At 38.5% G+C, this 24,128-nt stretch overlaps 1 protein-coding gene and 1 long non-coding RNA gene across 5 annotated transcripts in view; one reads left to right on the top strand and one right to left on the bottom strand.

Moving 5' to 3' along the window:
- Window positions 1-24,128, top strand: part of CACUL1 (CDK2 associated cullin domain 1) — an 82,317-nt gene that overhangs the window by 2,214 nt on the left and 55,975 nt on the right. The window lies entirely within an intron of this gene.
- On the bottom strand, window positions 2,171-2,930 carry LOC122232082. Its single transcript, XR_006209431.1, has 2 exons — window positions 2,643-2,930; window positions 2,171-2,420 (listed from the first exon to the last, which is right to left on the bottom strand). It is a non-coding gene; the product is annotated as an uncharacterized LOC122232082 (long non-coding RNA).

The raw sequence follows: 24,128 nt of genomic DNA, 5'->3' as shown, positions 1-24,128 counted from the left end.
GACTTGCTAAACCAAAAGATCGTTCTTTGAAGATCGATAAGCTAGATAGACCTCCGGTAAGACTGATCAAGTAAAATACGTGAAAATATAATTAAGTGAAAAAAATGGGAAGTAACTACAAGCATGAGATTTCAGAAAAGAATTTTATGAATTCCTGTAGGTTAATAAGATGAAAAGTATCAATTATTAGAAGAATACATATTGAAAATTGGTATCAGAAGAAATGGATAGCTTGAACTAATAAATATTTAACAAAATGGAAGGGTAAAGACCTCCCCTTTCAAAAACTGGACTGAGATAAATGAGTTGCATTGGACTCTTAAATAACAATTCCTTTTTACAAGTTCTAGGAGACGGAAATAAAAAGATGCCTAGTTTGTTTTATAAGGTTAGTGAAATCTTGATTTTAAAACTAGATAAGGACAATATGAGAAAATTATAGACCTGTTTCAGTTATTAGCATAGATATGAAAATCCTACACATCAAATCTGACAATGTGTTAAAAGAATCCTGATCTATGGAGTTTAAGAATGTAAATATGACTCAACATCTATTTACTGTTAATATAATTTATCTCATTAATAGACTAAAGGAGGAAAATCATGATTATCTTGATACCATAAAAGCATTTGATAAGGTCCAATAGCTATGTGATAAAAAACTCTTTTCCCACGATTGGGATATGAGATAACTAGATCGAGGTCATTACCAAAAACCTACAGCAAATAATAATACTTAATAGAGAAATTTTAGATTCATTCACTGTAAGATAAGTAACAAGTTAAGGATGCCCTTTATCACTATTATTGTTTAACATTCTAAGAAAAGTCCTGGCTAACACTACAAAGGGAAAAAATAAGTGTAAGGATAGGAAGGGAAGCAATAAAACCCATTATTTGCGGATAACATCACTTACCTAGAAGAACCATTAGAATTAAGAGAAACTATTAGAACTCGTAAGAGTTTAGCAAGGTTCCTGGATTCGAACCATAGGGCACCTGAGTAGCTCAGTCGGTTCAGTGTCCAACTTCAGCTCAGGTCATGATCTCACAGCTCGTGAGTTCAAGCCCTGCATCAGGCTCTGTGCTGACAGCTCAGAGCCTGGTGCCTGCTTCAGATTCTGTGTCTTCCCCTCTCTCTCTACCCCTCCCCCGCTCACACTCTGCTTCTGTCTCAAAAATAAACAAACATTAAAAAAAATAGGATGAAACCATAAAAATTAATAACATTTACTCACTAGCAATAAACAGCTAGTATAGGGAATCAGAAGTAAATATCATATACAATAAAAGCAACAAAACTGTAAAGTCTGTAGAAAACTTTAAAACTTGAATAAGGAACCAGAAGAGAATCTAAATAAATCTTTCCATGCTCTTGAGATATGTTTGTTTATTATTATGAGGGTCAGTTTTCTCCATTTTAATCTATAAATTCGATTAAACTGCCATCAGAATTCCAGTTGGTTTGTCTGACAAACTCAGTAACCTAGATCTAAAACTCATATGGCAGATAGAATAAAGTTTACGAATAGCTAAAGCAGTCTTAAAGATTTGTTTCTGGTGGGGTTTGCCTTATTGGAAATTAAGATACTATTTCAAGGCTGTAGTAATAAAAACTGTAGTGTAAGTGCACAAACGGAAAAATAGACTTGGGAACAAATTAGATAGTGGAGACTTACCCATATGTGTTCAGGAGCTTAAGAGAAATCACTGGAGAAAGGAGTCCTATTAGGGAGAGTGGCTCAGTATATGGAGAAAAAACAAACCCTATAGCACAGGCAGAATGGGTTATGGATAAATTAAAAAGACCTAGATGTGAGAGGAGAAATTATAAAATTAATGGAAGACATTGTCGAAGTTCTTTTCTTAGGGACCAGGGACTCCTAATGCTTCAAAAATATGAAGGTGAAGAAGTGATTTTGATTATATAAAAATTAAACCTTTTCATTCAGTGAAAGATGAAAGCATGAGGGAAGGTATTTGTAGTGCCCAGTATTGATAAGGGATTGATATATAGACTAGACAAGGAACTACACATCCCTAAGAAGAGGGCAGCAACCTTTGTAGAAAAATAGGCAAAGGATATTAATAAATAGCTTATGGAATAGCAAATCTTAACATGCATGGAAAGAGATGTTTGGAATTATTAAGTAATCAAGAGACATTCAAATTGAAAGAGTAATGGTATCTTTTCCCACCTCTTAAGTTGGCAAAAAGTAGAAAGTGAGATGGCACCAAGTGTGGGTATGGATACAGGATTTGCTGGTTGCACTAACAGTGTAGTGGACGTGTGAGGTGTTGAGATGCCCGGAGTCTCTGTGGACCAAATAACGGAAGATAGCTGGAGTGTTGATGAAGCCCTGAGCTGTGACACTGAAGGTGTGTTTCTGGACTGTAAGATGAAAACAGCTTCTGGCGGTCTGTATTTGGAATAGATAAAAAGAAAGCATTTGTTAGCTTGATAGATGCATACTAGGCGCCAGGGATTGTGTTGATCTGTCCCAGTAGAGACCATATCTGGAACAACAACTACAACTGGAGTCACCACTTGACGATTTACTGTAATCCACAGTCATTCTCCAAGATTCAGGTTCTCTGCACTGACCCAATAGGTTAGTGAAACAGAATGTCGTAACAGTTACCATCCCTGTGTCTTTTACGTCTTTGAAGTTGGTTCCGTCCTCTCGTTTCCACAGAGGTGTGCTCTTGCTTTGGGTTTATTTTGTTAGAAAGGGGTACATCTAGGGGATTTTATTTGGCCCTTCTTATGCTCATGACCCTTACTACATAGTGTAGGGAGCCTTTAACTGTGTGTTCAAGAACTGGGGAAATTACAGGGTGGGTCTGTGGATTCACTGGGCCCACTGAGCTGGATGGAAGCCAGAACACTCTTTCTCAATGTGACATCACAGCTCCTGATCTGACTGGTTTACCATAGTGACGTTCTGGTCCCTTAGGGTTAATACGGGCTTAGAGCCGGCGTTAAGTAACCGCCCCCCAAAAGCCTGAGTGATTCTGTTTCCCACATGCACTGTGTCCTTGATGAAAAACTGCATGTTCTATTTGGAAAAGGCTAGGAGAATGACTTTATGCGCTTGATGGAATTTTGTAGGGTCCTTCCTCAATGGAACCCATTATCTCCTTTTTTCCAGGCGCTCTGTGTCTTTGAACAAGTTCAGCCTGCGTATTAGGTGATATGCCATAACTCTTCCATTGTGGCCACTTAAGTCAGGCCTCAGTTTGATATATCTAGAGTTTTTTTGTTTTCATTTTCTTTTTTTCTTCTCGTCAAGTAATACGTTAGTATACTCCACATCTGTTTTTCTTATGGACACTATGGTTAGCCACCACCAGAGATCCAAGCCATTCTGATAACGGGTCTGGCCCTCCTGCCTGTTATAATAACCAGGCCTACTTTATATCTGACGGTTAAGTGCTTCTACTTGTCCTTTATCACCTTGGAAATCCCACTATCCCATTGAAATCAGGGAGCTCCTTTTAGTGGCAGTATTACCCATCTTTAGCCCAGAACTAAAAAGGACAGCCACCACAGCAGTTTTCAAGGAAATCCGTGTATCCTTCACCAGTGTATTTCTTAATTCCTTGATGAAGGGTCTTGGAGGACATTTAAGAGAGAGAGAGGTAGAGAGAGTTGAATATGATAAAAACACTCAAACAGTCTTGTCTTCATAAGTCTAGATTCATTCTTCTGCCTACTAAGGAATTTCTGGTGTTCCAAACTCACCTTCCCTCCCTCGTCCTCTTCATTCTCCTAATCTTCCTCTTTCTCCTCTTTGTCTATTTTCCTCTTTCTCATACACCTTTTCTCCTTCCTTCTCCATTTATATTCAGTAAATCGTACCCAGTTGAGGCATAAAGTTTTATCTAGGATTTGAGCCAGCTAGAAGCTAGCCTATTGCTACGAATGCTGGCAGAAGTCAGGAAACTCAGAGAAAGAAATGTTATTCATGGCACCACAAATAGGGTGAGAATCAGCATATTTGCATAGGTTCCCCTTACCCCCCACGTCTCCAGAGACAAGCACAGGACGGCCAAGGTGGATGCTCCCTCATTGGGCTTGTGTTGCAGCTGAAGAATATTGAACTTGGGGAATCTACTGCTTTTATAGAAAGCAGTAAGCAAGCTTCTTCTTTGTTCAGGGGAAGATAATACCTCACCTTTCAAGGTTACCAGCCGTAGCGTGGCTCAGGTTCAAGAGCAGTTGGTCTGGGTCTTGCGGTCTTAGCACACTCAGCAAGACATGTAGGAGTGCAAGAAGCCCAAGGAAGACTATCTCTCCAAAGGTAACCATGACTGCAGTTGAGAACATTTTCATCATTTAAATACTTTTTATGCCTCTTTGCTTTCAGTTCCCCACCCCCTAGCCCCACTGCTTTCTGTTACCAGGTTTTCATATAAATGGTATCATATAATCTGTATTATTTCATGCTTGGTTTCTTTCCTTCACCCTGTATTTGAGATTCATTCATATTCTTGCATGTTACTGAGCTTAGGGCTGAGTTCTATTTTGGCTGGGATACTACAAATTGTGTATCTGTTCATCTGTTGGTGATCATTTGGGTTGTCTCCAATTTGGGTTATTATGAATAAAGCTGTTATGAGCCATCATGTGGATTTTGTGTAGATATAGGTTTCCTTTCTTCCTTTTTTTTTTTTTTTTTAATGCTTATTTGTTTATTTTGAGAGAGTGTGCGTGTGCACAGGTGGGGCAGCAGCAGAGAGAAAGGGAGAGAGAGAATCCCAAGCAGGCTCCACACACCAGTGCAGAGCCCAATACGGAGCTTGAACCCACGAACTGAGATCATGACCTGAGCCGAAATTAAGAGTTGGACACCCAACTGACTGAGCCACCCGGGAGCCCCTAGACATAGGTTTTCATAAATATATCTGTAAATGGAATTGCTTGGTCATACATTAGTTATATGTTTAACTTTATGAGAAACTGCCAACCTGTTTTTTCAGAATGGCTGTATCATCGTACATTCCCATTAGGAATGTGTCAAAGTTCCATTTGCTGCACATACTTATTTATACTAAGTATGCTTCACATTCTTGGAATTGTAAGGTTTTTTTTTTGGTTTTGTATTTTGTTTTAATTTTAGCCTTTTTAGAGGGAGAGTAGTAATATCTCATTGTGGTTTTGTTTTGCATTTCTCTTAGACACATGCCATTGGCTTTTCATGTGCTTATTGCCCTTTAATGTAATTTTGTTTGTGAGAATCTTTGTGTTTCTTGGGTTGTCTTAAGAATTCAGCATTAATTTTAGATAACATATTTTATGAGATAATATGTATTATGAGTGCTATCTCTCTGGTTTGTCTTTTTATTCTTGACCATGTCTTGCAAAGAATAGATGTATTAAGTTTTGATGAAGTCTAACGTCAATTTTTTTCCTACAGCTTGTACTGTTTTTTTTTTTTAATCTTAAGAAACATTTGCTTATCTCATAATCAGGGAGATTTTTCTTCCTATATTTTATTTTAGAAATTTTATAGTTTTAGCTTTTATGTTTAGATCTGTGATCTAAGTTATGAGTTGATACCGGTGTGTAGTAAGAGATAAGGATTGAAGTTCTTTTTTTTTTTTTTTTTTTTTTTTTTGAATGGATATCCAGTTGTTTTCAGCACCATTTATTTAAAAAAGATTATCCTGTTTTTACTGACTTACTTTGGCGACTTGTTGAAAAATAGCTGACCATGTATTTGTGGATCTAAATTCCATTAATCTGTTGTTGGGTGTATCATATCTATGATTGTTAAATCTTCTTGTTGAATTGGTTGGTTGATCATTATGGAACTCTGTCTTTATCTTACTCTGAAGGATGCTTTTCTTGGTAGCTGTTCAGTTTTTTTTTTTTCCTTCAGAATTACTGTTAACACAATGTATCTTTTCCTATTATTTTATTGTAATCTGTATGTATTTAAAGTGCATTTCTTGTATACAGCATGTGGTTTTGTTTTGCTTTTTAAAATCTAGTCTAACAACCTCTGCCTTTTAATTGGAACATTTAGACCATTTACACTTAATGTAATTAATGACATGGTAGGGTTTAAATCTACCATCTTCCAATTTATTTTCTCTTTGTCTCCTCTGTTCTTTTGTTTTTCTTAAATTTCCTCTTTACCTGTCTTTTCATTAATTATTTTTTATGATTCATTGTTTGTCTCCAGTTTGGCTTATTAGCATGCCTTTTTTTTTTTTTTTTTATATAGGGCTTTAGTATTTACGGTATGAAAACTAAACTTATCACAGTGTACCTTCAAGTATTAGAGCACTTCACATATAGTATAATAATCATATCAGTATACTTCGTTTCTTCTTCCTGCCCTTTACACTGTGTTGCCACTGCTATAATCTTCTACATATAACGTGTCAAATATAGAGTTGCTAACTCAGCTTAAAACAAACATTTATCTTGAAAAAAAATTGAGGTGAAATTTATGTAACATAATACTCACCATTTTAAAGTGAACCATTCACTGGCATCTAGTGCATTCACGGTGTAGTGCAACTATCTCTTTATCTGGTTCCAAAACATTTTCATCACCCTAAAATAACGTGTCTTACCTGTTAAGCAGTTACTCCCCATTCCTCCCTCCCATCAGCCTCTGGCATCCATCAACCTGCTTTCTGTCTCTATGGGTACACCTATTCTGGATATTTCATATGAATGGAATCATAATATATGAAACTTGTCTTAAATAATCAAAAATAGGAAAGTATTTTATATTTACTTAGTTATTGTTTCTATTACTCTTTATTCCTTTGCTTGGACCCAAGTTTTCACCACTTTTCTTCTGCCTTGAGAATTTCCATTAACATTTCTTATCGTGCAGTCCTTTTGGTCTTGAATTTATTCAGCTTTCGTTTGTCTGCACAAGTAGTTTACCTTTATTTTCTTTTTAAAATTTTATTTTTTATTTTTTAATTTTATTTTTTTAATTTACATCCAAATTAGCATATAGTACAACAGTGATTTCAGGAGTAGATTCCTTAATGCCCCTTACCCATTTAGCCCATCCCCCCTCCCAGCACCCCTGCAGTAAGCCTCTGTTTGTTCTCCATATTTAAGAGTTCCTCATGTTTTGTCCCCCTCCCTGTTTTTATGTTATTTTTGCTTCCCTTCCCTTATGTTCATCTGTTCTGTGTCTTAAAGACCTCATATGAGTGAAGTCATAGGTTTGTCTTTCTCTAATTTCGCTTAGCATAATACCCTCTAGTTCCATCCATGTAGTTGCAAATGGCAAAGTTTCATTCTTTTTGATTGCCGGGTAAGACTCCATTGTATATACATACCACATCTTCTTTATCCATTCATCCATCGATGGACATTTGGGCCCTTTGCATACTTTGGCTATTGTTGATAGTGCTGCTATAAACATGGGGGTGCATGTGTCCCTTCGAAACAGCACACCTGTATCCCTTGGATAAATACCTAGTAGTGCAATTGCTGGGTCATAGGGTAGTTCTGTTTTTAATTTTTTGAGGAACCTCCATACTGTTTTCCAGAGTGGCTGCACTAGCCTGTCTTCCCACCAGCAGTGCAAAAGAGATCCTCTTTCTCCACATCCTTGCCAATGTCTGTTGTTGCCTGAGTTGTTAATATTAGCCATTCTGACAGGTATAAGGTGGTATCTCATTGTGGTTTTGATTTGTATTTTCCTGATGATGAGTGATGTGATGTTGAGCATTTTTTCATGTGTCAGTTGGCCATCTGGATGTCTTCTTTGGAGAAGTGTCTATTCATGTCTTTTGCCCATTTCTTCACTGGATTATTCATTTTTTGGGTGTTGAGTTGATAAGTTCTTTATAGATTTTAGATACTAACCCTTTATCTGATATGTTGTTTGCAAATATCTTCTCCCATTCTGTTGGTTTCCTTTTAGCTTTGCTGATTGTTTCCTTCGCTGTGCAGAAGCTTTTTATTTTGATGAGTTCCCAATAGTTCATTTTTGCTTTTGTTTCCCTTGGCTCCAGAGGTGTGTTAAGTAAGAAGTTGCTGTGGCCAAGATCAAAAAGGTTTTTGCCTGCTTTCTCCTCGAGGATTTTGATGGCTTCCTGTCTTACATTTAGGTCTTTCATTCATTTTGAGTTTATTTTTGTGTATGGTGTAAGAAAGTAGGTCCAGGTTCATTCTTCTGCATGTTGCTGTCCAGTTTTCCCAGCACCACTTGTGGAAGAAACTGTCTTTATTCCATTGGATATTCTTTCCTGCTTTGTCAAAGATTAGTTGGCTGTACGTTTGTGGGGGTCCATTTCTGGGTTCTCTATTCTGTTCCATTGATTTGAGTGTCTGTTTTTGTGCCAACTTTACCTTTATTTTCTAAGGATATTTTTGTTGGATATAGATTTCTAGATGGGCAATTTGTGTTTTGTTGTGTTTTTCTTTGTCAACACTTTAAAGATGTTTTTCCTTGTATTCTGGCCTGCCTTGTTTCTTATTTAATAAATGTCTGTATAGTCTTATCTTTGTTACTCTCTCTAACGTGTCTTTTTTTTTCTGGTTGCTCTTAGGATTTTCATTTATGCCTTAAGTTTTCAGCAGTTTGGTTGTTACATTCCTTGGGGTAGGGTTTTCTTTATGTTTATTCTTTTTATTCATTGAGATTCTTGGATTTGTAGGGTTTTAGAATTTGTCAAATTTGGGGTGCCTGGATGGCTCAGTTGGTTAAGCGTTCGACTTTGGCTCAGGTCATGATCTTATAGTTCGTGGATTTGAGCCCCGCACCCTGCGTTGGGCTCTGTGCTGACAGCTCAGAGCCTGGAGCCTGCTTTGGATTCTGTGTCTCCCTCTCTCTCTGCCCCTCATCTGCTCATGCTCTTTCTCTGTCTCTCAAAAGTAAATAAACATTAAAAAAAAAGAAAGAATTTGTCAAATTTGGAACATTATCATTCATTTTATATATATATGTGAATATATGTATGTATTTAGATTTACCACTCCCCGTCAGTTACACATATTGTTAGACCACTTGTTGTACCCTGAATCACCGAGATTCTGATCATTATCTTTTTCCGTTTTTTTTTCCCCCTCCCTGTGCCTCAGTTCAGATAGTTTCCATTGCTACGTCTTCCTTGGTATCTGATCTGCTGTTAATCCTGCTTTTATTCAGCAGGAGATCGAGCTGTTTTTAATGTAGGCCATCATTGAGTCCAGGTTTGAGCCAGTTAACGGAGCAAACTGTAATAACCATATCTAGTTGCTTGAGGTAGTGCAATAAATAATCTTTAGTGAGTATATTCCTTTTGATAACTTAAGTGTTATCTAAAATTGTGTTTCCTTCTACTCAGTACCCGTAGAATCTGATCCCATGTGTATTCTCTAGGTTTTTGTTAACATATTTTCTTTTTTTTAATTTTTAAATATTTATTTAAAAATTTTTTAAATGTTTATTTTATTTTTGAGAGAGACAGAGCATGAGTGAGGGAGGAGCAGAGAGAGAAGGAAACAGAATCTGAAGTAGGTTCCAGGCTCTGAGCTGTCAACACAGAGCCTGACTTGTGGCTTGAACCCACAAACCGTGAGGTCATGACCTGAGCCGAAGTTGGAGACTTAACCGACTGAGCCACCCAGGTGCCCCAGTGTTTGTTTTTGAGAGAGAGACAGAGTGTGAGCGGGCAAGGGGTACAGAGAGAGGGAGACACAGAATCTGAAGCAAGCTCCAGACTTCGAGGTGTCAGCACAGAGCCCAACGTAGGGCTCGAACTTACGAACCACGAGATGATGACCTGAGCTGAAGTTGGATGCTTAACTGACTGAGCCACCCAGGCACCCCTCCAACATAAGATATTAATGTCTTTGGACATCTTAGAGTCTTCCAAGAGTCTGTAGTGTTTTTTGGAATGTAAGCTGACTCCCGTTGGTTTATATTTAGTACTTGTTCCCCTGGAGAATCTGATTTAGTTGGAGATTTAGGGACAGCTTGTAGGTAAGGCATGTGGAGATCTGCATTTCCTTGTAGGTTTCAGGTAATGTCATGACAGAGTCTTCAGTTAGGTAAAGACTAGCCTCATATTGTGGAGGACGGTACTTCTTAGGCAGGGAAGGCTCAGTGACTTTTGTGAGGTTAGAGTTCCCAGATTGATCAGAGTCCACCAGACTGGTTCCATTTCAAGTCTCAAGGTCGTACTGTTTCACAGTCAGTACCCTTTCACTTAAGAGATTTATCTAAGATTTAAATTATTTTTGTATGGTTATTGTGTGTAACTTGCAGGATCATTCTATTTCTGATTTTTGAGCTATGTCAACCCTGTGCCTGTAAGAATTAAGAGATTCTTTTATGACAGTCACAGATGCTCTTTGGTCTTTGTTCATTGAGCTAATCATTTTCTTAAAGTTTTCACCTGTTACCAGAATCAGTTTACTCCACAGTCTGTGTTTCTCATTTCCATCATAACTGCCAGAACAGTCTGCCATGTCGTTTCCTCAAGAACTTTATTCTGGGTATCCATAGGTGATCATTTAACTCTTTACTGCTGCCTGACAGGTCCTGTTGTATTATGTTATCTGATGTTGGCACTGTCATCCTTGTCTAAATCCACCTAGATCGCAGGGCGCCTGGGTGGCTCAGTTGGTTAAGCATCTGACTCGGTTTTATCTCAGGTCATGATCTCGTGGCCCATGAGTTCGAGCCCATGTCAGACTCTGTGTTGCCAGCGCAGAGCCTGCTTGGGATTCTCTTTCTCTCCTTCTGTCTCTGCTGCTCCCCAGCTCACGTACTCTCTCTCTCTCTCTCTCTCTCTCTCTCTCTCTCAAAAGAAATAAACTTAAAAACAAAAAAAAAAAAAATCCAACTAGATGGGAAAACCAGAGCCAGCTTCCTAGCTTATGAGAGTGTGTCCTTAACTACTCCAGTACCAAATACTTTATCATTTATAGTTCAGTGCAAGCAGTCACTAGGTATCCAAAGCAAGAAGAGATTTAATACTGGAATTAGGTCCTTGAAAAATTGTTGAAGAGGTTGGAGGTATAGAAGTCAGTGAGGCTGCTCCACTCGAGCTGAGGGCAGGCTCCTGCTGGTGCTGCGACAGCACTATGCTTACGTCGTCACACCTGCCTCCCTCATCCCTGAAGCTGGTCACCAGACCCTGGAACTTGGAGTTGGGATGCCACAAATTCTAACGTCTCTTGACTTGCCAGAATCACCGGCAGCAATAATACATCCTTTGTCTCACTTTGGCCTTCCAGATTTCACTCAGATGTGTCTCATTGGTGGAATCCGATTTGGGAAGTGTAATTATTTAGTTCAGCTTTACATTCTACATTGGTTAGCTTTCTGTGATAATAACTCCCCACATCTCAGGAGCTTATGGAACAGCGCGGGTTTATTCTTGCTCATGTTATATTTGTGGCTGGCAGTTGGCTGTGGCTTTTCACATGTCCTCTCGTTTGCAAGAGCAGCTCTTTTCTGGGTCCTGTCACTCTTGGCAGAGGCAAACAGAGGAGAGTGGACAGAAGCACTAAATGGCTTTTAAAGCTTTTGCTCAGATGTAGCACGTCACATCTGCTCATACTGCAAATATATTAAATAGAGTGGAATGAATGGTTCCCTGTTGCAAAGTATTGGGGATGGAGGCAGGTGGGACTGGGGTTTGAGGGTAAAAGGCAGTGAGGGGATAAAGACGGATAAAGACAGGGACATCCGGGGGGGATCTTGCCTTGACTGACAATACTGTGCAGTGGTCTCAGGAGAGTGATTAACCTAGTGCACCAAATGTTTCTCTTCAGGTAAACAAAAGTTTCACAGTATTTTAAATTGAACTCCGTGAAATCACTCTGTTTTTTTTTTTTTAATTAATGATTAAAAATGTGTTAAAATGGACTTTTGAATTGGATGAAAAGTGTTAACTGATTTTAGTAAATCTACCCTTTGCATCTGCCAGTTTCCAGATTGGTTGATCCTTTGGCAAGCGTATCAGTTAATACATTCAGGTCTTAAAATATGCTCTGTTTATAGCATCTGTGGTCGTTACTGGGTATTTTCTTACCTTTCAGTTTAGTGGAGTTGTGCCGCAGTAAGTGGCACTATGATACTGATTGATTGGCCGGATTTCAGGATCTCATTGGGAGTCTTGTCTTGCCATTTTTGACATGTATTGCATAAAGTGACACTGATGAAACCTTAAGGGAAAGTCATTGTAATGTTTATATAAGCCCAGTCCCAAATCCCTAAAGGAAATGAATGCTGCTTACTTCCTCTTTATTATTTTTTTAATGTTTATTTATTTTGAGAGAGAGAGGGAGGGAGGAGGGAGGGAGAGAGGGAGAACAAACACAAAAACAGGGGAAGGACAGAGAATCCCAAGCAGGCTCCACACTGTAAGCACAGAGCCCAATGTGGGGCTCGATCTCATGAACTGTGAGATCATGACCTGAGCTGAAACCAAGAGTTGGGACGCTTAACAGACTGAGCTGCCCAGGTGCCGTGCTTACTTCCTCTTTAAACTGTAACTCTGTAAGCTGTAGACTGTATGTAATCACATGGTAAACTGTTAAATACCATATAAAAATTATTTTTGATAGCCTTTTGTGACATGTCTTGGCAGGAGAAACTGGCTTTCCCTTTTTCTTTCTACTTTTGTAGTCATTAGGCTATTAACCTCTATGGGTAGAGTTATATATAGGTCCATACTTTGTAGTTGCAGTTGTTCTGACCAGACATCTGAATGGCATTTTATTCATCAAATATTTATTTAGGGTCTTCTGTATGCCAGGGTAATACTTTAGTCTCTGTTGATGAGATAGAGGTTAGTGTGGAAGATGATGACAGATAATTGTGATACGTTATGATTAAATGCTATAGTGAAGTTATATAAGTGCATGGTAGCATAGAGGAAAAAGAGAATCTTTATGAAAACCAATAAAAGTTTGTCAGGTGGGTTGAGGAGGCAGGATTGGGCTCAAGGAGACTTCCTTTGCAGAGGGAGCAGCCTGTGCTTAAGACCCAGAGTTGAAATTGTTGGAACACAGGGTTTGAGGAGGGAGTGGTACAAATTAAACCTAAATGGATAGAAAGGTGTGTAGATGTGAGGGGCTTGCCATGTTAGAGATAGGATTTTCTCCTGTAGGAATAGGAGCCACAGAGGGTATTAAGAGAGTCAACTTGGCAAAATTTGGCTTAGCATGTTAATTTAGATTAGAAAGGAGAGAGAATGGAGGCCTTGAAACTAGCCAGGGGGTTGTAATTTGTTGTAGTCTAGACAAGAAATGATGATGTGAAGGAATAAAGCATTGGAGGAGATCATTTTTCAGATTTTAGAAATATTTGGGGACTAGAGTCTATAAGATTTGGTGGTGAAGGAGGGAGGATATAGATGTGGGAAGAGTATAGGTAGGTGTGTGTATGTGTGTGTGTGTGTTTCTGTGTGTGTGTCTTTTTTAAGGTCTGTGGAATAGTCATGTAGAAAGGTTTAGTGCGCAGTTGGTAAAATCTGAGCTTTTTCATTCCGTGTGCCTTAGAATATTGGAAATCCTGAAATACTGAAACAAAAATTTCTTTCCAGTACATTTGTTTTTCTGAGCATTTGAGATTCACCAAACTCATTGGCCTTAATAGAAAACAGCACAAAACTTTGTTTTTATTAAGATACAGGTTTATCATTTAAAAACTTAAACTGTATGAAAACCTATGTAATGAAAATCAGTGGTTCCCTCCTCTTCCACTTTCCATTCCTAACCCTCTAACTCAGAGTCAACTTTTTGTTCATTTAGCTGTTTCTTCTAGTATTTATCTACATACTTCAGTTGTTGCTATTGCTTAATTTTTCACTTTTATATGATCTGTTGGCTTCCTGTTATTAATATGAGGTTTTAGTTCTCTTATACTTCTACCTATCTTACCCCCTCAATTCTTTTAATACCACAATTTTTGGTTCAATTAATAAGCCATCTTTACGTTATGATTATGGCCAGGAATGCATTTGGATTACATTTTCCTACAGAGAGATCTTCGTTATTAGTTGCTTTGTTTACACTTACATAATGTGTCAAACTTATTTTTAAAACTCTTCAGTGGCTTCATCAGATTCACCATGTATCTGTCACTGGTGTTTTAAAAATGTTCCATTAATCAGTATTTTCTTTTTGTCTGCTTGTGAAACTGTTAATCTTGTTTCTATTTATTCTTTAGGGCCACTGCCCAGTTGCTACTCAGGGGCTTCCCAGATAGTGTTTTCCGGTGTGTGTGCGTGTGTGTGTGTGTGTGTGTGTGTGTGTGTGTGTGTGTGTAGAACTTATCTTCTAGTAGCTTCCTGAGAAAATGTGTATATATAATAAAGTTTTGTCTTTCCATGTCTAAAAATTCTGCTTTAACCCTTGATTGATATTTTGACTGGGTATAGAATTATTAACTGAAAATAACTTTTCCTTGGAATTTAAAGTGTTGCTTCATTGACTTTAAGCTTGCAGTATTACACTGGAGACTTCGGGTGCCATTTTAATTCTTGTTCTTTTGAACTAACCAAACTCCACACCCGAAAAACAAATAATTCAGTGAAGAAATAGACAGAAGACCTGAATAGACACTTTTCTAAAGAAGACATCCAGATGGCCAACAGGCGCATGAAAAGATGCTCAGTGTCACTCCTCATCAGGGAAATACAAATCAAAACCACACTGAGATACCACCTCACTCTGGTCAGAGTGGCTAAAATGAACAAATCAGGAGACTATAAATGCTAGAGAGGATGTGGAGAAATGGGAACCCTCTTGCACTGTTGGTGGGAATGCAAACTGGTGCAGCCGCTCTGGAAAACAGTGTGGAGATTCCTCAAAAAATTAATAGATCTACTCTATGACCCAGCAATAGCACTGCTAGGAATTTACCCAAGGGATACAGGAGTGCTGATGCAGAGGGGCACTCGTACCCCAATGTTTATAGCAGCACTTTCGACAATAGCCAAATTATGGAAAGAGCCAAAATGTCCATCAACTGACGAATGGATAAAGAAGATGTGGTTTATATGTACAATGGAATACTCTTTGGCAATGCAAAAGAATGAAATCTGGCCATTTGTAGCAATGTGGATGGAACTGGAGAGTGTTATGCTAAGTGAAATAAGTCAGGCAGAGAAAGACAGATACCATATGTTTTCACTCATATGTGGATCCTGAGAAACTCAACAGAAGACCAGGGGGGAGGAGAAGGGGGGAAAAAGTTACAGAGAGGGAAGGAGGCAAACCATAAGAGACTCTTAAATGCTGAGAATAAACTGAGGGTTGATGGGGGGTGGGGGAGAGGGGAAAATGGGTGATGGGCATTGAGGAGGGCACCTGTTGGGATAAGCACTGGGTGTTGTACGGAAACCAGTTTGACAATAAATTTCATTAAAAAAAATAATTTTTGTTCTTTTGTATGTGACCTTTTTTCCCCTTGAGAAAATTTCTGGGATGTTTTCTTATTTTAATGTGTCAATATTTTTTTCCCTTTATGTTTTTTCTATTCTTTCTTTTTTTTCTGGAATTATTGGTAGTTATATGTTAAATTTCCTGTTTTTGTCTTCTATTAACTACTTTTGCTATATTTAATCTCTTCCTCAATGTTTTGGGAGAATTTCTTGATATTTTCTTCAGTTGGTTTTTTTTAACAGTTGCTATATTTTTACATTAAGATCATTTGGATTGCTTCTTTTTCATGGCAGTCTTTAGTTTTTATTTTACATCTCCAAAGATAGTAATTATATAGGTTTTTTAAAAGTTTTTAAGAAGTTCTCATATCTTTCTTTTTATCTTTTCAATTTTTGTTTTGATTTCTCATGTCAACTTTCTGCAGATATTGGTGATCTGTAGTGGTCTGTTCATACTTAAAACTGAAAAAGGCTAATTGTGGTAGTTCTGTGTTTACAAGGGACCTTACCAAGTATAAGTGTTGGCCTTCATTTTAGGCTATTTAGATGCAGAGCTACTATTTTGTTGGAGAACTGCCAAATATTAGTATGTGAATATCTTTTCTCTGGCACTGTTGAGTTTCTCTAGAGGGAGGATCTTCATTCTGGGAGAATGGTGGGGGAGGGGTAAGTGGAACAGGAAGTAAAGTACATTTTTCCTGGTCCATGGCATTCCCTAATTTACGAAAAGGATCAGGATTAGATGTTTGAGCATTTCTTATGTTGACTTTTTAATCTTTTTATTTGTTTTTTATTTTAGAGCGAGCAAGTGGGGGTGAGGGGTAGAGGGAGAAAGTGAGAGAGAGAGAAAGAGAGAGCGAGACGAAGGGAGAATCTCAAGCAGGCTCCACACAGCACGGAGCCTGATGCGGGGCTCAATCCCATGACCTTGGGATTATAACCTGAGCTGAAATCAAGAGTTGGACGCTCAACCAACTGAGCCATCCAGATGCCCCTCTTCTGTTGACTTTGGCTTTTACTTAAATCAGCCCTGTGCTTTGTACACACATGTTTGTGCAGGTACCCCTTACCTCCTTAATGTATCTATGTCTCAGAGTCCCAGGCTTTTATCTTTCAGTTTTTGCACAGAATAACACTTCTGTAGATATGCAACCAATCTTCACTTCCTTCCTTCCCACTGCCCATTCTCTGCTTCTAACCCATACTCCTTGTATCCCGTCTTCGAGCCCTGAACTTCTCAGGGTCCTGCAGGGCAAAATTAGCTCACTTTTTGATGCTTGCACCTCAGCACACACTGCCTTATGCTACTACTTCAAAGTTAAATTTACCTGGTCTTCATGTCACGGAGAGATTGACTTAAGTCTTTGAGGAAATCAGCAGACTTCTAAAATTATGGCAGACTTGCACTTGGCATGGTTTACACCTGTGTATCCAGTTGAACAGATACTTTCTATATGAATATTAAGAGATTTGGGATTAGTTGGAATTAGAGCTATAATGATAGCCCTTGACCTTTTCATATATACTGTTATAACATGTTCGTTTTAGGATGTGTGTCACAGTCTCAAGTGTGATGTTGTAATTGTACAATAATGTGTAGTAATTCTTCTAGAGGTATGTAGATTTCATTGTTGCTGTTTGGCTGCTGTAGCTGGTTTTCTGATCAAGTAGTGATGAAGGACATTTGCATCATTACATTTCATTACATTTTGTCAAATTGAGAAATGTGTGGATTTTTTTTTTAATTTTTTTTTTTAACGTTTATTTATTTTTGAGACAGAGAGAGACAGAGCATGAACGGGGGAGGGTCAGAGAGAGGGAGACACAGAATCTGAAACAGGCTTCAGGCTCCGAGCTGTCAGCACAGAGCCCGACACGGGGCTTGAACTCACGGACCGTGAGATCATGACCTGAGCTGAAGTCGGCCACTTAACCGACTGAGCCACCCAGGCGCCCCAGAAATGTGTGGATTTTTAAGCAGTAAAACAATAATGAAATGTTTTTCCTATACAAGTTTTACAGTGTTTTTAGGAAAGAAACGTTATTTTAAGCAAGGCAAAGCAGGTTATATATTTAGTTTCATATAGTTAGTATGTAAAAAGTCTTGTGGATTCTGTTTGGGGAGGATAGGATAGGATGGGGTGGGAAGCACAGAACCTTTAAACAATATTAATAAGGACTTACAGAAATAAAAATAAGATAGTAGTGTTAATTTAATTGTTTATGTGAATGTAACTTCATTTTTACATGGAATGATTTCTTAATGATCACAGGAGACATTTTATATTGTCCATAGTATTTAATTGAATGAAACCACAAACTGTAAGTCTTAGAAACTTCCTAAACAAATACCTGAAGCATGGAACTTTTAAAAGGTTTTTGTCTGCTTTTTTTTTTTTTTAATGCTTATTTATTTATTTTTGAGAGAGAGAGAGAGAGAGCATGCATGTGAGGGGCAGAGAGAGAGGGAGACAGAGAATCCAAAGCAGATTCCACGTTGTCAGGGCAGAGCCTGATGCAGGACTTGAACCCATGAACTGTGAGATCATGACCTGAGCCACAGTTGGACACTCACCCTACTGAGCCACCCAGGTGCCCCAGGTTTTTGCCTACTTAAGAAACAGTTGCTTCATTAGGACTTAACATTAGCTACCCTCCTCTATTGGCAAATCAGAATATACCTAACTTGTAGGGGTTTTTTTCTCCTAAGGGAAAGGATATAGTATTTGGTAACTCCTGTTACTATTTTTTTTTTTTTTTAAACCAGCTAGTTCTCTTACAACAGCTAAGTATTAACCACCTCTTGTGCCAGTATCAAGTTATTTTCCTTTTGAGAGAAATAAATAATTGGAAATTTCTTTTTTTTAGTTAACACCCCATTTATTTATTAGAATACATTACTTTGTTCTGCTTCAGAGTCTCCTGTTTTATTCTATTCCTTTTCTTCATTCCCACGGACTTTCCCCCAACTCCCAGGCTTTGTTCTTGGCCTTCAGCTTCTCTCTGTCCATTACTTGAAAGTGTTCAGTCATCCCGTTGTGCTGGAGAGAGTAGAGCATTCTACCAGATGGTAATGTTTTGGACAACACAGGTTTACTGGATTGTCACTGATGAAGAAGTCATACTTTTTTTCCCAAGATCACATTCACTAGCCAGAGTTAAATAGAAAACCCAGAGCTTTTTGCCCTAGTCCATTCTGTCATCTTATCTAGTTGTCATTAATTATAGTTAATCTAAGAAGTCATTGCATTTGAGACATAATTTGGCCTATTAAATTTGGCTTAATCATTTAATTTGTAATTGCCTTTGTTGTATTTTTTTTTTTTAAGTTTGTTTATTTTTGAGGGTGAGACAGAGCATTGGGCTGGGGCAGGGAAGGGGTTGGGGCAGAGGCAGAGAGAAAGGGAGACACAGAATCCGAAACAGGCTCCAAGCTTTGAGCTGTCAGCACAAAGCCCGTCACGGGGCTTGAACTCACGAACTGTGAGATGGTGACCTGAGCCGAAGTCTGATGCTTAACCCACTGAGTCCCCTGGGTGCCCTGCCCTGCCTTTACTATATTCTTCAGGAGTCAATTCTGAATGAAGGCAGTGTTCTTGGTGGGAAGAAAAGAGACATAGAGGAATATATAAAGTTAAGGAATTTTTGATATGAAAACAGTTTCTAGCTGTTGTTTCACCATTCTTCTTTGATACATTTACACCTTTATTTGACTCTACAGGTTGTTCAGAATATACCTGTGACCCTGGCTGTCCTGAGCTGCTGGAGTAGCATTAGGCTGTGGGTCTCATTCAGACTTGAGCAGGTGTAAGAATCACCTGGGGTGCTTGGTAAACAGATTCCTGTATTGTGAATCACTGCCCACTCCTCTCCAACTTTCTGATTCAGTAGTTTTGGGCTAGGGCCTGGCAGTTGGCATTTACAACAAGTTTAGATGATACTGACACTGTTCTGAGTATCACGCTTGGAAAACCACTAATATAAGGTAATGAAAGGTCTTGCAGTAGACCAAGTATAAATTAATAATGCCTGATATAATTTCTGAATATATCTTCCCCTTCCTTACAAACAAATAACAAAGAAATTCAAAAGGAATAGTAGAACTTAACCTGGTTTACTTCAGTCTGTGTGAAATAAAATATGCTTTAAACTTTAATTCCAGAACAACCACTAAGTGGTATGCCATCAACTGTTTTTATAGTAAGCATTTATTTTGGTTTTCGGTAAATTCATTCACGTGTAAGTGAGTACTTGTCATGTGCTAGGCACTCTTTGGCGGGAGTTGGGGCTGTAGTAGTAAATTCCTCCTCCAGGGGGCGAGTGTCTAGTTTGAGGGAGATGGACAGTGTGTAATATGTCAAGTTTTGATGAATTACTTGGATAAATAAGTATGAGAATTGAACATATGTATTCCTACCTGGTATGAATTATATATCTCTAATAGTTTATTATTTATTAATAACCTGCTAATATTCCCAAACCTTAGATTTCAACTATTCCATGTGTTTTAGACTTTATTTCACTTTGTTTTAGTAAAGATCAACTAAGCAACTTTCTCAGCAGGACTTAGACTGCATGAACTTACTATCTAATAAATATGTGTTTCTAGGTTTAAGTCTTGTGGCATGATGTTTTGAGGCTAACACTAGGGATTTACATTTTTTGAACTGGACTGTCTCTAGAGAGCACTGCATTCTTCAGTTCATTGAAATGCTCATTGTTCTGATTTTTATACTAGGCCTGCTTTGCTCATTTATATTACTGACCTGGGCCTTGTTGGGTTTTGAGTTTTAGTACCTTTAAACTGCTTAAAAAGTAGTGCATTATTTTCAAGCTGGAAAACACAACCTAGATAAAATTTAGAAATTTAATGGTAATTTTTGTTCAGTGTCCATGCTTTATATTTCTTTTGGTCAGTCTGAACTTTTTTGTGGACAAAGTTGAGAGTGATTGACTACGTTTCTCTAACAAGAGGATCTAGTTTTAAAATTCAAGGCTACATACTGCACACATACAAACACATGCTTTGTATGTATGTGTATATATTTTTTTAAATCAGGGATTAGGTTGAGATTAGCAAGGAAATAATAGATACCTTGAAGTTTCTTGGATTGTCATTTTAAGTGTTGATTGCAGATTGGCATGAAAAACCTTCCTAATCTTTGGCTAAGAGTTTACACCAACATGTGCTCATTCTTCATACTACCTCTGGTTCTCTTGATGCTTGTCTGTATTCTGTTCTTTTGCTACCATGGTGAAGATCAGCTGGTTTCCTAGAAGAAAGTGATGTTAGCTTGTGTCTTAATCCATTCAGCTGTTACAACAATATCAGAGACTGCATGGCTTATAAATCACAGAAACTTATTTCTCACGGTTCTGAAGGCTGGGAAGTCCAAGATGAAGGCGCTGGCGAATTCAGTCTGGCAAGGGCCCGCTTCCTGGTTCCTGTAGACTGTCTTCTTGCTGGCGACTTCTATTACATAAGGAGTGAGGAAGGTCTCTGGGGGTGCTAATTCCATTTGTGAGGGCCTCACTCCCATGACCTAATTACCTCCCAGAGGCCCTTCCCAGTACCATCACATTGGAGGTTAGGATTTCACCCTATGAATTTTGGGGGAAGAAACACAGATAGTCTGTAATAGCCAGCATTTAATAAAGGTCAGCTGAATTGGCTACTTATTTATTTATTTTCCAAGCAAAATATATGTAGAAATAGACGTATATTATATTTATAGATGGAAATGTAAAGTGGAAATAGATACGGCTTTTTTTGATGTGGAAATAGGCTTTAAGATTTTCTTCTGTGATCATGCCTTTTTCATTTTGGTTTTAAAGTCTCTTTTCAAAGATACTTAAAAGCAGAACATAAAAAAAAAAAAATGCCACATGAAAGATACCTGAGAGGCATCAGCAATTACTGCTTCTGTAGTGGGACTCCATTCTGTACTTACAGCCGCAGGATTTTACATTTTAGATTCTTTTTTCTCCTTTGTATCCTTGACTTGGTGATTTGCTGAAGTGTAAAGCCTGTGGTTGAGAAGTAGGAGTGCTTTCCAGTTGCAAGCAGAGGTGGAGATCATCGAACTCAGCAGTTGGGGTGCCATGGGATGATTATGTTAATTCTTGGCTTCTGTACTTGAAGTTTGCTTTCTGAGCATGCCACTTACCTTCGTTAAGCCTCAACTTTTGGTGTAGAATGGGTATGTGATCTGGTTTAGGTGATATAGGAGATTCAATGAACTAGAACCACATAGAAGAGAAAATCACTTTCGGTTGATCGCTGACAGTGGCCTTTGTGTTTGTGGACAGAGTAAACGGGTGGGGCACCAACAATTTCTGCTGTATTCTCAGATATGCTGAGCTTCTCTTACATCCATTCTCATCTCAGTACACAGCAACCCCATCCTTGGTGCTCAGGCCAGAAACTTTGGAGTCATTCTGGACCCTTCTGTCATATCTCACATCTAGACTGTCAGCAAATCTGGTTGGCTCAATCTGTAAAATATGTACAAAGTCTGACCTCTCTCACCCTCACTGCTACCACCTGGTTCAACCTCCATCATCTCACAGCCTCCTCACTTTGCTTACTCCCAACATAGCAGCTGGATGAGCCATAGAAAACCCAAGTCAGAACACTTCACTTCTCCATCCAAAACTCTCCAGATGTCCCCATCTTACTTAGAGTAAAAGCCAGTCTTTTTTTTTTTTTTTTTGGTTTGACAATAGTATTTAATATTTTATAACATATCTTTTTTTTTTCAATATATGAAATTTATTGTCAAATTGGTTTCCATACAACACCCAGTGCTCATCCCAAAAGGTGCCCTCCTCAGTACCCATCCCCCACCCTCCCCTCCCTCCCACCCCCCATCAACCCTCAGTTTGTTCTCAGTTTTTAAGAGTCTCTTATGCTTTGTAAAAGCCAGTCTTTAAAATGTCCTCTAAGGCCCTCTGTGATCTGGCTTCGTCCATCCTTTTGTGTGTGTCTGTGTGTGCGTGCATATACAGTTCCTTTTGGTTTTAGCCTTTTATGTAGCCAAAACTTTTCTTTCTTCATTCCCTTCAGTGCAGGAATTCATTGGTCAAGATTTTCATTCCATCTTTACTACTCCATCCTGCTTGATTTTTGTTTTGTTTTTTTACATTTTCACATGGTAAATTTACTTACTGTATAAATTTCTGTTGGTTTTGACAACTGCCTGGAGTGGCGTATCCACCCAGACGATTCTACACAAAACAGTTTGTTCTCCCATGTTAGCCTTTGTAGACAGTCCTCCCCACCCTCTGGCCCCTGGCAACCACTAGTCTGTTTTCCTTTTTATAGTTTGACTTTACTGGCATCTTATATAAATGAGAATCTTATAATAGCCATTTTGGTCTGAGTCTCAACTGGCGAAATGCATTTAAGATTATTCCATGTCGTATGAATGTGTTCTTTAGAATAAATATAAGCAAGAGGGGTGCCTGAGTAGCTCAGTCAGTTGTGCATCTGACTCTTGGTTTCAGCTCAGGTCATGATCTCAAGGTCGTGGGATTGAACCCTACATTGGGCTCCACTCTGAGCATGGGGCCTGCTTGGGATTCTCTCTCTGCCTCTCTGCTCCTCCCCTGCTCACACATGTGCATGCATGCTTGCTCTCTCTCTCTCTCTCTCTCTCTCTCTCTAAAGATAAATAAATGAACATTTTTTAAAAAGAATAAATTTAAGCAAGAAAAAGTGAATTCATTTAAAGAAAATACTGAGCAACAATGACAGGTGGTACATACATATCAGAGACCTCTTGAAGCTGAATTTGGAAATCAGTAGGTAAAGGCTTTCTTTATCTGGTACTTCTGACAGTAATTAGCCATGTACTCTTAGGGAAGTCAACTCTTTGCTTTCCACTTGCTGGTAAAATGAGTAGTAAAATACTTGATGTAGTAGTTGTTACCTTCTGCCTCTTGAGATGGCGGTGGTTCTAGAAGACTCAGGGTATTTTAGGTTCTTTGGATAGCTCCTTTTTCCAGCGGGCGGGGGCAGAGTAGCTCTTTTTAACGTTGGCGTTTCATTGGTGTGAATCCCCTGTCACCCTGGATTTCAAAGTTGTTAGGACCAGCTGTTGTAAAAACTTTATGAAACCTTTAGTGAAGGAAGGAGAGCCAGACAGTAGGAATGAGGTCAGCCTCAGTGTAAGTAAGTCTCCAGTTCATTGATGTTTTTCTGTTGGGCTTATCAAGTGTAAGTTGGTAGAGTCTGAGTCTGAGCCTTAGTAATGTCCAGGAAGTGCTGGTGGTGCAAAAATGCCTGCGAGTTTCTAGCAACCTCTTTTGTCACTGTAGCATTTGGACTTATAATATGGGGATGGTCCTATGTTACGTGAATTTTCTCGGGGGTGTCGCTGAAGATTGATCGTTGAGGTTCATAATTTTCCAGAACTTTGTTGTGGTTCATGGATAGGCTGCCTTGTCACATCATTGGCAACATGTATTTGAGGGTGATGTGCGTTTGAAAATGCTCCACTGATAACAGATACGAAAACTGGAAAAGGAAACCAAAGATACTTGCTTGTTTTGTTTTTATTTTTAAAGATGGATTCATGGTCATTCCTTTTTAAATCGTAATTAATGGCTTCTTTAAAATCCCTGGCAAAGTTGCTGTTTCCTTGTTTTTGAAATGGGATAATAATTGAGTTGTATTTAGGTGATTGAATGTCAAAGAAATTAGAATAAGTGAAAGGAATTTGAGAGCACAAAATTGCTTTGATTTGTGTTTACATGTGGTA

The sequence above is a fragment of the Panthera tigris genome, chromosome D2 (genome assembly GCF_018350195.1).
Source record: "Panthera tigris isolate Pti1 chromosome D2, P.tigris_Pti1_mat1.1, whole genome shotgun sequence".
NCBI lineage: Eukaryota > Metazoa > Chordata > Mammalia > Carnivora > Felidae > Panthera > Panthera tigris.
This window is presented reverse-complemented; position numbering and strand designations above follow the sequence as displayed.